The following is a 13,775-nucleotide window of genomic DNA, read 5'->3' as shown; positions in this document are numbered from 1 at the left end:
CCAGGAGCGAGGGAGCTGGTAGCAAATGCAATTAAGATGCCTGGCTGAGTTAAGGTCCGTGTTTTACCATGGTAGGATGAGACAGGGGCCCTCTCACCTCCAACACTGCCCGTCTCATCCCCCTCCTGCTGGATTTGATCAGTGCAAGGGTCATCATCATTCAATCCTTGTCTTTGCACCAAAATATATGCTTTGTAGCCATGCCTGGTCAACAAATGGCTTCAATATAGATGATGTCAGTATGCTTCATTATGGTATACCAACGCCATTTGATGTTTCAAAGAAGATGGGAACTAGGATTCATTTGGATGGGACATGTTTGCCAGGCTCGTGCAGATAAAGAGGGCCTTTCTCCACATGTTGTGCGAGAGGGTTATCTGGACTGACGGTGTTGTTTTAACCCTGATCCAAATGAGGGAGACGGTGCCACAATACATATTTCACACTGATTGTGTGATTCACGCCTACATATCCCGATGGATCGTTCAGTGCAGGTAAGAACAGTTAATAAGTAGTTCTGGTAATACCGTTCGTAAACAAAGCCCACAATTATCAGTTGTTTAGCTTGCAAATGAGTAAACATTTATTTAGCGACTTTACCACTGCAGTGATGCTGACATACAGTAGGACAGGCTGTCTGAGACAGTCATTAAAACAAAGACTATCAGCCATTGCCACACTGAAGGCATTAATCATGCAAAACAAATTCATTATATAGTGCTTCCTTGCACTGGCACACTAGGAGAGATTAGAAATTCTGGTGCTTCACTATAGTAAATTATACATCTCTGGTATATGATTAAAAAAGGGATACTCGGGCAAAGCTTGGATTATATTAACAGGCTGGTGTGATCAACATCTGTGAAGTAAGTAGCAGCAATGGCCAAACTCATTAAAAATCACGGTGGTGTTTACGAAAGAGATTATCTTAAGATATCCATATCAGGACTGGTTTGGAGGGGGGAGGGAAATGTGTATTTGTAAGTCAAAAGAGAAAAACATACTTTAAATGTATAAACCCATGAAAGTGGTGTGACGGGACATTTCCCACAAGGGGGGAAAGTGACCTTCAGCGTGTCCCATTGGTCAACAAGAGTCACACGGTTGGGCGGTGGTGAGCTGAAGTTGTTACTGTAGCTGGTTCCTTTCCTGTTTTAACCACGAAAAGATGACGAATAGAAAAGGACAGCGCTGAGCTGGCTCAGTCACTAGCTTGTTTACCTTCTTAATCATGTAAACACTGAAGTAGTGGGCTCTTTCGGGTGCACAGTGTGCTTAACAAATGTGTTTAGTTGAATACTACAGAGAGAAGGAAGGGGGAACTGGGACTTTGACAGATAATCTTTTTCCCAGCTTGGATACACTTGCAAGGCTTTGTATTTGATAGCCCTTATGCCCCATCAACCACTTGGGAACTATTAATGTCGTCTGGAGTTGAAGCCTAATGTCTTGAGGAGTCGATCAATATGGCTTACGTTGCAAAATGAACGTATCCACACTTCTACAAAATGCAAAAGGTATTGGATTCCCTTGACAAATCCACTGCTTTTGTTTCCTGTGGAGTTTAATAACTATACGCCACTATGTGGTTGATAAACTTTATAATTACCCTGTTTTCAGAGTCTACTGCTATGGAATGAATGAGTACCTTGGCGATAAGGTAGATGTCTGCAGTAACCTTGATAAAACGATCCACATAACGCTGAGATATTTACCATATCGACTCAAGCATCTCATTCTGCATCGGCAGGAGCAGTCCAGATACCACCAGGCCTCTGTGGACGCCAGGCTCCTGCGGCAGCCTCTTCCTGTCTTTTTAACCCTTGTGTTCTCTTCGGGTCATTCTGACCCATCAGTCATTGTGACCCACCGTCGTATTGCGACAAATTTACCGCATACAAAGACAAAGTGAAGCATTTTCTTTTAACACCTAGGCTGTCTCAGACCCCCCACATTGCAAAGGTTAAAAGAAAATTATTTAAATTTGTTTTTGTATTGGGTAAAATTGGGTAAACACAACGATGGTTCGTTATGAACCTTTGGGTCATGTGACCCGAAGGCAGCACGAGGGTTAACTTTACTCATGAAGGCCTCCATTGAGATGTCAGCATCTCAACTACCAGTACAGTTCTCAGGAACAGAGCAAGCAAAAAAAATGAAGTTAAAAAGACAAAGCAATGAGAGAGGGAGAGAGAGAGAGCATGGGACAGCAGGAAGGAAGGAGCATGAGAGAGAAACCAAGGAGAGAGACGGAGAGAGAGGGAGAGAGAGGGCCGTGACTGCGTGTCAGAGGGAAAGAGGACAGTTCCTCTCCTTCTCCCTCGTTATCGCATTTTAAAGAAGAGCAGCCCCGCCACGAGCCCATACATTACATCCCCCCGCAGTTAATATAGAGACGGTGGATAGCTCATTAAGATTGATCCTCCCTCCACCGCCTCCTCCATGCAGAAAGCAGCGCAGCCTTGATTAATCATGGGCCTTTCAAGATAACGCTGTGCGGCAGAGTCGCAGGACCCCAGGCCTGACAGCCCGCCTGCTACACGCATAATCACAGACACGGCGCTCCTCTCCTCGCCACCACGCACCTCACCCGCCACCAAGCAGCCAGCTGGGCCACCTGCCACGCTAGAGTGGCCACTGGAACTGCTCCCCCACCCCCCACTGTTCCCCACCACTTTCTTTCATCCAGCCTCCTCCGCACGCCTCCGCCTCCTCTTCCACGCCTGTCCTCCTCACTTCCACTCTAACTCTCCTCTAATCGGTCCACCCTCCCCATTTCCCCCCATACCTAGCACCTGCTTCCAGCTCAACTCTTCCATCCTGTGTTTTCTCTCCCCCTTTTACTTCACCTTAGCTCCCTCGTGATACTGTTTCCCTCCTTTTTATTCCCTCCCTCTCCTCTCCTCATTTCTTTTCACTACTCATCCACTGAGGCCACTGAGTTGCAAGTCAGTCTTTTAATGGTCTGTTTTCAGCTGGGAACACCAGCATCAGAGAGATTGACAGGGAACATTTGAAGGAAGAACAGATTACCAGAGGAGAGAGAAGGAAAAAAAGAACTTAAATCCAGATTGCTAGTTTGTCTGTGACAGCTGGATCGAATGTAGAAATGTCTTTCTGTCTCTCCTTTTCAACGGCCCAATCAAACTGTCTCCTTTGCCTTATTATCTTTATAAAAAGCATACTAAAACCTAAGCATGCAATAGCTTATTCCTCAGTGTGCTTGGCACTCAGAACTTTAATAAGTATGTACTTAATATTTAATCTGAAATCCATACCTGTCTTTTTTCTTTGCAGTGGCAGGAGGTAGAGGGGGAGCTCTCTCACCTCTCCTAACCATTCCAAAACACACGCAAACACGCATCCAAAAACACTCATATGCTAACACGCATCCAAAAATACTCATATGCTAACGCGCATCTAAAAACACTCATATGCTAACACACATCCAAAAACACTCATATGCTAACACGCATCCAAAAATACTCATATGCTAACACGCATCCAAAAACACTCATGCTAACGCGCATCCAAAATCACTCATATGCTAACGCGCATCTAAAAACACTCATATGCTAACACGCATCCAAAAACACTCATATGCTAACACGCATCCAAAAACACTCATATGCTAACGCGCATCTAAAAACACTCATATGCTAACACGCATCCAAAAACACTCATATGCTAACACGCATCCAAAAGCACACACACACACATCAAAATGCACACACACTTGCAAACACACTTCCAAAAACACACACATGGACAAGCGAGTGGGAGTCATCAACTTGCGTTCACACAACATCACTCACTGCGAGTAGTGACAGCTAGTGACACTTCCAACTCTCTGGCTGTTTCTGTAGACAGCACTGTTCTGCCTCATTCAATTTCACGTAGTTCGATTCAACAAACAAATTAGACTTCAATTAAGGAGTTGAAAGTGTGATTGATTTCCAATGAGGTTAATGAAGGAGTGATGAACTGACCTTCAACATCACATCATTCTGACCTAGACAGCTGGAGCTAACCAGAGCTGTAGAGACTAGCTTGTTCTACTCTCTCTCTCTCTCTCTCTCTCTCTCTCTCTCTCTCTGTCTTTCTGTCTCTTTCTCTCTGACTCTCTGTCCCTGTCTCTCTCTCTCTGTCTCTCTCTCTGTCTCTCTGTCTGTCTCTCTCTCTTCCATCTGGCTCACTTCCAGGCTTGTTGTTGTTGCTGGAAGGGATTTATGGAAGGCCGTAGATGTGGGCATGATATTTGATAGTGGCTCTTTCCCCATAATCTTCCCTCCCTGCGAAACTCCCTCTCAAAGTCAGCCTGGAGTGAAACAAAGATGGCCAATTAACTGGGGGCCCAGACAGCTCTCCAGAAGGCCACAAAGAGGGTCACATAGTTGTTAAATCAGATGTGTATTACCAGCTCAGGGTATGGTAGAGGGCAGCGACAGCTAGAGACAGAAAATGTTAGAGACACACACATACACACTTTCAAACACGCATAGACAAATTCATACACAGTAATACACACACACACACAGAGAAAAAACACACCCGCCCGCGTCACACATCCTAAGGGTTTGATCCAGGGAGGCCAAGGTTACTCAGGCATGTAGTGTTCCACATTGAGTATGCAGGGGGAAACCTGGACTGGAACAATACCATTTGCAGACATGAAACGTCAACTGCCCCCAGTTATATGGGAGTGAATTGATTTGCCTGTAAAGTGGAATCAAAAGTGAATGGAAGTTTTGCAGAAACAATCAGAATTTTCAAAGCCTTGGTGTCAGAGGCCATTTTGCGAGATGGGATTAATTGCCATCAAATGCAGATGTTATATGGTTCATCAGCCATGAAACAGGTAGTTAGTTATACATTATCTATGATGCCCAGTGTAAACGCTGTAGCAGAAACTCTAAGGCAGACCATTGGAAGCTAATGTTTCTCTCTAATGAGACTCTATGTAATTAAGACTGAGGGAAGCCACTTTCCTAAACAACAGCATATGTACTGCACAAGCTATAAATAAATCTTAATTTCTAATCGAGTCTTCCTTAACCGAGGGTGTGGTTACCCAATGCTGAGAATGAACCAATCTGATTGTGAGAGAACAGAAAACTGGTCTGAAACTTCTCAGAAACTTTTAAAACAGAGTGATAATGCATACAGGAAGGCTTATAAATACTAATGACAGGCCCAGACACATCAGCAGAACAGCAACAGGCTCATCTTCGCCAGCTCATTATCCTACAGTTAGCAATAGGCTGAGCATTAGATAGGATTCCTCTGCGTCTTGGAGAAAATGATAAGGACCTGCATTGCAATCAGACTTCTTTGTAGATTGCTGGTATTGTCTCTAAGCTTGATGGACAGTCTCCCTGTGAGCTTTCCCTCTTAACGACATATAGAAATGTGCTATTACCCCATCAAATGCTCAGCTAGCTTTGACATCCTCAGGGGTGCCCCTTTGAATGCATTAGCAATTATTGCAATGATCATACTTTGTCACTGTACAATACTTATTCTCTTTCAAAACGCCACCAGTAGAGTGTGGATATTGTCTTATTATGTTTAGAACGGGATAAGCTTGGTGGCTGAGTTAAATAATTAAGTTTCTTGACAGAAAATTCAAACCTGAGATGACTAACGCCAAAGGGGAATAAGCACTTAAATGAACTACAGTAGAAAGTACTGTATATAATTGAGTGCAGCAGAATGCTAGTTATGTCAAGTGTCTTTCTTCACGTCCATCTTATTTCCAGGAAGGAGTATAGCGTCCTCTTTACAACCTGTGGCACTGAAACCATACAAAGCTCTTCTTGTTTACCCTTGCTGATCTCCTAAATGTAGCCTTGCATTACGGTCTAGATAGCGGGCTGATCATTCTCCTACACGCTGTGACCACTCTCTAAGCGGGCGGCACGACTGTCGTTAAGTCAGCACGTAAACACACGGCATCTTCAGGGAGAGAGGTGACATTTACCTGGAGGAGTTCCCGGGGACTGGAAAAGCTGTTGCCTCAGTCAAAATATATGTCCAGTTTGTGGGGTCACCCACCCAGAACACCTGGCTTTAACCTAGCAATATAAGACGTTAGCCAACTGCTAGACACACTCGTAAACACGTTTCAGCGTTAGCGAGCTCGGTGGATGTAGAGTATGTGCCTTCTCCTTTTACACACTGGCAGGCCTGGTCTTACTGGTTGCACACTGGAGCGTGTCTGGGCTGGTGTATTAACAGCTGAGACACAACTGCAGTTGGCAGGTCAATCCCAGCCATGGAGGCTAAGATATCATTCCTCCATTCCGTCACGTGGTAAAACGAAAGCCCCGCTTTGGTTGGGTTTGGTATAAAATGCCATGGTGGTTAATGTTACCAGGTCATATCCCTGAGTCTCGCTCAGATTTTCATATGTGATATGACGCGTCCTTGCATCGGAACGGCATTGTGACGTCAGGTAGGACACTATTTGGCCCTAGGACACTATTTGGCCTGACAGAGCCTCCCCTGCTAGCTGAGCAGGTCAGGGAGGAGATAACTGAATGGTTCCTCCTGCTGTACTGTTATTCTAGCCTACATCAGCTAGCTAGCTAGCTTCAGGATGTCTCCCACCACCCGCAACTGCATCTTCCCTGGATGCAAGAACTCCAGCTGCGCTGCAACGCCATTTAAGTTCCCTATTGATAATGAAAGGAAAAATAGGTGGATAGATTTTGTGAAGAGCCACGCTCATGGAAAGCTTCGGATAAACTCCAACAGCCGCCTCTGCACTGACCATTTCACGGCGGACAGTTTTAACATGGACCAGAGACAGACGGGGTTCACCAGCACACGGCTTCTCTTGCAGCGCGGAGCCGTACCGAGCATCGCCCCTCCGGCCGTTCATCCTCCGGTCGCACCTGGAACATCCACCGCCGCCGGCAGTTCCTCACTCAGTTCTGTGTGCTTGTTATAATTATACTAGATAACTTTTCCAGAGGTATCTCTGCTATGAGTTAGTGCAAACCGCTAAATTGACATTAGGCTACTCGGTGTAGAATGATGGTATTTTGGTGACATGGTAGCTAATGTGTTAGAAGTAGCCTAGTTGGAGAGCTCACTGTCTGCTGTCTCTGGTTTCCATTTTTACTGTTACAGCTCAGGGGAACATTTCATTTATATGCATCTGTATGTTTCACTCATTGAACAAATAAATTCTAATTCTATACGGTTTTGTTCGGCTTGACATAGCGTCCATTATCTGGGTCGGAGGTAGGCACTAGGCAGCGAGGGGCGGAGCTTCAGCTCCTTCAGGCGACACGCCCCCCCAGTCTCAAGCAGAGAAGACTGCTGATTTTTTCACGATTTCAAAGCCTAATTTAACATACTTGTCGGTGTTATTTTTCATTCGAATTTGGATGGGTAGTTAATAACACATTATTCTGTGGTGTGGCGAACTTAAAACTCGTTTCCATGTCCACTTTACAGGATCTTTAATTAAAATGATACAGTGTTGCATACCCAGTCTGCACTAATCAAACTGTTATCTACAGTGGCCCATGTGTTCTCATCATTGCACCATTGTTAGGAATTTATCACTCACAATCTTATGTGCGAGCTTGTGTTTTTTCTTATTATATAACAATTACCATCCATTGTACATAGGCTGAGCAGTCTGTGATAATGAAGTCTTAATACAAGGTGCCAGATAATCTGTTTTGGGGGCCAACTCATTCCGTTTCTTTTCAAAACATAATGATACAGTTACCCTCCTGACTCAAACAACAATGATGCTGGCAGCTTTCTGCACTGGGCCTCTGACACTGTAGTACTTTGATGTGGAAAGGATAGTCATGTTAACTTGACAAGTTGGCAATTTGCAGCTTTGGAACTGTTGTTATATTTTCATTATTTCACATTTAATGAAACATGCAGAATCATGAAGTTGGAAGATTAGACCCATTCTGTTGTGTAATTATGTTTCTGTTCCCATAACACTGAAGCTCAAATAAAGTCAACTTTTCCCCCATGCGATGCCAAAAGCGACATGACATTTCATGACTCTCCTGAGTTGTTTGACAAACCAGCAGCTCAGGCAGCAGATAGAAATGCTGGAACACAGGAAAGGGAGCCTTTGGTACCCACAATAGTTTCATCAGGCGAGTTGCAACTTTCAGGAAAGATGACTTCGCCTGTTCGATTGTCCTTGAGCCTCGATAATGAGCTAGGGAACTGGAGCCACAGGGACCAGATCCACAATTTCACACACACGCACACACACACACACATTCACACAATCAAACATCCTGATCATCATAGTCAGAGTAACAATCACAGTGCAACCTCAGGCCCCAAACATACAACACACAATCACACACACACACCACAGACAAATGGCATGCTGTCAAAGCAAGCCGTTAGATGCTCCTGAGGCAGTATATGCTCCTCCACGACTCCTCTCTTCGTCCAAACTCCACGCTACCTCAGAGCCTGCCTGCGTGTGTACAGGAGGGCAGATCTGGACAGTAAACCAAGGCCTTCCTCTAAACTATTTGAGGCTTTATTCTGTCTATTGAAAGGGAACAAACCCCCACTCTGCGTTCCATTTCCTGGGTTCCCGGAGGGACATGGCTCAGTCCAGGGACATGGTGACAAGAACACTAGGGGTGAGCAGCTCGCCTGGGTAGAATATAGCAGGGAATAAAACGTCCTCATCATGGACTATTCTCTGAGGCAATGGTGCTAAGGCTCTCCAACGTGCTCTGAAATCAGGACAAACAGAGACGCAAGTGTTCAAGGATTCCTGCCTTAGCTGTGGATTAGCGTTTACCAGTAATGGGCAGGAACTGTAGAGAAATACAATATTGCAGTTGAGTCATGGACGTGAGCTATTTTATATGAATGAATTTAAATGAATTGAACATTTTTGCTGATTTTAGTTATGTATTTTGTTAACTGAAAAGCATCTAAAAAGCCAATAAACCTCTGATTTTTAGCTGTGTTGTAAAATACAATCTGTACCCGCAGTATGGCAGTCCACCTAGATTTAAACATATTTGAACTGAATTCATAGTAATTATCAAAATTATTGCTTTGATTAGTCACTATTCTTGACTGTAATAAGATCTGGAGTGAAATTATGGATGGTTTCAGTAGGCGAAATTTTCATTGTCAACCTTGTCTCAAGCAAAACGCCATTTTGATTACTTTAGTCTGTTCCACCATTGTTTTGGATGTGTCTGAGCTGTCAGAGGTGATGGGTATTATTTTATCATATAAGAATAAAATGACATAAAAGTGCATGCTGCACCTAGACTATGCATATTACTATCCGTAGTGCTTTCAGACAAATCGGCACCGCACTTGGAATCCTTAATAACTTAAATAGACAAAGAGCTTTTGCACAAGCCCAGACTTCAAGAGCTTTGTACTTTGTGAAAATGTCTTAGTGGACATTTACAGTGACCCTTCTCTACTCCTGCTGTGAGTTCCTCTTTGAGAACCAATTTTAGATATGGCCCTCTATTGACACATCTTTCCAGGGCTTTTGTGCTGGAAAAAGCCATTTTGACAAGACCTTTGTTGTGGTCTCCCTAGTTTTTTTCATTTCACCTGCCTGGGTAATATTAAGGCTGTAATGAATGTGTTGCATTCTTTTTAATATGATTCTGTACAGCGTTTCACTGGAATAAGTATGCATTATGTTATACATGTTTTCACATGTACATTTTTAGTTATTTATTTTGAAATATTAAATATTTGTTTTACTCGTAGTAGTATTTGTTGTATGATTACGTTTAGTATTAATAAGTGATCCTTTTTAAACATATTATAATTATTTGCGTTTCATGCATTTAGCAAACATTCAAGTGAATTTGAATTTGAATTGGACCTAATTTGATGTTAGAGAGCCAATAAGCAATTTATATTTACAAAAACCACAAACACAAATGTTTAACTCGTGACAGACTGGTGGTCTAACCACCATCAAATCACTGATTGATTTTATACTATGCTGTTTTTGTTTTGAAAATTGTGTTATTTTGCTAAACATCACTAACATAGGCCAGGCAGGGGTTTGCATTGAGTTATTGAGTGAAAGCAATGATTATTTCTGGATAATTAACCTAAGAGTGTTGAAGAGTGGTGAAGTGATTGATTGTGAATGGACCGAAACAAACAATCACAAGGCAAAGGGTCAGTCTGAGCCGGTCAATAACACAGCACAACTTGTCTTCTGACGCGTACTATAAACAACATGGCTGCTGGAGCTACAGTGTCAGCCTGCTCAAAGGAAATTGGGTACTTATTTATTAGCTTATTTATAGCTTGTTATATTTGTAGCTAATTGTTTTTTCTTTATTAATTGGGTTGCATTCAAATAGATTCAGTGAAGAATAATAAATTAAATTCTGTCAAAACCATTGTTTATGTTGATGAATATGTTTGTGTAAAAACGAATTCTGATGAAAAGAGTGTTTTCCTGTGTATTCTAGCACATCTTTTATTGTTTATTCCAAAGATTGTTTGTGATACATTAGCAACATTTTCCTGATTTATACCTGTTTCCAGATATATAACGTAATAATACATTAACTATCAGATTAACTAACTAGCTTGGTGATCATTTGTTTGAGTTTTTTTGTTATTTCCGTAATACTGTTAATCATTTATCGTAGCCACTTAAAAAAATTCTGAAATGTCAAACCATCACTTTCCCCCATCGGTAAAATAGTTGTTGTGTTAATCAGTAATAAAAAGTGCACACTAACATTTAATCACATATAAATTGTGTTAATTGAGTTCACAAATTCATATACAAAGTAAAATTGAATATGCTTATTCAATGTTGAGGATTTTTTTATTACTATCTGGATATTTCCAATTTTCCTTAATATGTGATACTACAGGTAATTCAATTAAGTTTTGCCAATGAAAATACTGGGAAATAACTGTATCTTTTAGCATAAAATATAGCTGATGGAGTCAACACACAAAATGGTGGAGTTTTGACTCATGAAATAATAGAACCTCAAAATGGCCCAAGTCAAACAGCCAATGGCGTGCTTCAATGCACTTTTACAGTAACCAATTACAGCACAGTGGCTAATCCATGTGCCAGCATCTACACAGAGCACACGCACAGATACACAGAGAGCAGGGATTGGCTGCTGCTTGGGAATTCAGAGCATCCTATTAGCAGCTGCCAGTATTTCATGATACGGTAGGGGTTACCAGGGTGAGAGGCAGAACTGGCAAATATAACTTGAGGTTTAATATAACATTTCACCCAACGGTGGACATGCTCGCCAGGGTTCTAGAACCATTCAAATGCTCAGAGCAAATAAACGAACTGCAGGCTTGCTCTGACTGCATCATATTTGACTCATGCCTGTAAAATGTAGTGCAGCTACGCCCGCCTTGAACTCGGTACACACTACCGCTGTTGTATCTTCCACGTGAAGATACCTATCGGGCTGTAATACCAGCCGGCACAGAAGAACCCCCACCAGACTCACACTGTTCGTCGTTCCCCACAGAGGAACGTGTGGTCTGTCAGGACCTCCACAGTCCCACCTCCCTGGGCTCCCCTCACCACATCCTCCACCAAAGTGGATAAAGGACACGCCATGTGGTGCGTCATGGTCCGCGGTGATGACTGGTTGTTCTTTGGCGTGCGCTGATCCACAGAAATACGCCATAATTAGATTTTCCATCCCCCTTTCAGGTGTGTCCATCCAACTCAGAGGGGGGCAGCCATTGTTTGCTGACAACCATAGTTCTCTCTCTGTCTCACTCTCCCTGTTCCTTCTCTCCCCTTAGACCCAGTCTCTGGGTAAATGGGTGCTGTGCGCTGTGGCAGATTGAAGGTGAGAGCCGTATCGGTCGCTGGAGATTCACAATGCAAACTCCAATTACTATGTATTCACTATTCACTGGCTCTTGAGTAATCAGATAACTATCCAACTGGCAAGTAGGGCTGGAACTGCCTGGAATGAGAGATTGATAAAGGACAAGACTATTACAAGATACTGTTTGTGTGTGTGTGTGTGTGTGTGTGTGTGTGTGTGTGTGTGTGTGTGTGTGTGTGTGTGTGTGTGTGTGTGTGTGTGTGTGGAGGGGGGGGGGGTCTAGAGTTTGTTATTGGGGGGGTGCGATGTTGTGTGTGTGAGGTGGGGGGGTGGAGTGCATGTGTGTGTGGCTCTGCAGCAGTCAGTTCACGTTCATCATCACGTTAAAAGAAACTCAGGATGTTCTAGGGATGTTCCTGCTTTCGGTGTGGTTGATGACAAAGTTTAACACAGTAGTTTCACTTATTAATTCAGGGAATATTATAACGTTGACAACGATCCTCTGCCAAGAAAAAAAGGTTTTCCAAGCCAAAGCTTTAGATATTCAACTTATTGTCACACAGCTTAATACTGTATAATTTTGTCTGCTGAATTAATTTAAAATGAGCTCCAGTGTCACTCAAAAGAAAGTAAAGGGAGCTAAATGTGTGGAAGTGGCAGCCAAACACCGGGGATGATGTCAGACCAGGTTAATTAAATTCTAGGATTTTCAGTCTGGCAGCAACACAGGCTAAATCTAGCAAGCATGATAATACAAACCCTTTTGTACTGTTGTGTGATGATCCAATCACCCTTCTGATCAGTGCTACGTAAATGGACTAGACAGTTATTTAAAACACCCACACACCAGCACACACACACACTTATGATACACCACATTTGCAATAAATGGCTAGTTGGGATAGAAAAAGCTCAGCGCTGCGTGTGATCATTGGACTGTGATCATTGGAAATAGAAGCGAGTTTAACTGCATGTTTCTGAGCAATGTCCAACACAGCCTTATTGGAGACGTTACCCCACAAACACAGATCTGGGATCAGATAATACAATTCCCCCATCCCCCTAATCCTAACCTCACCCACTACAGACACATACAAGCTGCTGGGAGTGATTCTGGGCTTCATCTCCTACATACTGCAGGTGTGTCCCTCTGCAGCCAGGCAGACAACTCCATGTGTGACATGGGGCCGTTTATTCACCCCCCTCCAAAATGCAAGTTTTTAAAACTGCAGGATTACAGATGGCCACATGCACACAATGAAATCTACAGCGTTGTAGACTGTCCCCTCTGCACTGCAGGATGTTGGATTCGAAGCCAAATCTCCCGCTGTCTCTCACTCTCAGCATCTCCTCATGGTGCCTCATTAAAACACAGAGCAAAACAAGCGCTTCCGACCCGCGCGCTACAGCAGGGCTGGTCCTCTCACTGTGCTAATCAAATGAATCTATCGTAGCTGTTGTTTGTTTCCTCTATGGTAGATCGCTGCTGGTGCTCAGGCAATATTTCCCATTTAAGTTTGTCATATAGAATGATAGATAAACAGTATTTGTTATTAATCCAGTGAGGTTGAGTGGGTTAATATACTATGAGTCCTAGTGAACTAATGATTAAATGCTAAATAATGTTGATGCATCTGTGAATATTTCATGTATCTTTGTTTTCAGTAATATTTGTTTTGTTTATTATTGAAACAATTTTTTCTGAATTTGTCTGAATTTCAGAATTTGAATTCCAAGATATTCAGTATCTTGCATCTCATGAATTATGTATCAGTTGTGTATGCAATGTGTCCAATGCATCATTTAAGTATGTAGTACTAGTGCTTTTTCTTAATCACACACACACTCCACCACTATACTTAAATGTTTGTTGAACTACAGTATCTGCATCTATGCCCCTTTATACTGTATCACATAATGAAACTTACTGTGTTTGGCAATATTTGG

At 42.8% G+C, this 13,775-nt stretch overlaps 1 protein-coding gene across 1 annotated transcript in view; it reads left to right on the top strand.

Annotated features, from left to right (window-relative positions):
• Positions 1-13,775, top strand: part of LOC134025066 (kelch-like protein 29) — a 107,086-nt gene that overhangs the window by 35,706 nt on the left and 57,605 nt on the right.

This window comes from Osmerus eperlanus, chromosome 8 (genome assembly GCF_963692335.1).
Source record: "Osmerus eperlanus chromosome 8, fOsmEpe2.1, whole genome shotgun sequence".
NCBI classification, from domain to species: domain Eukaryota; kingdom Metazoa; phylum Chordata; class Actinopteri; order Osmeriformes; family Osmeridae; genus Osmerus; species Osmerus eperlanus.
The sequence above is the reverse complement of the archived record's forward strand: the minus strand, read 5'-3'. Positions and strand labels throughout refer to the sequence as shown.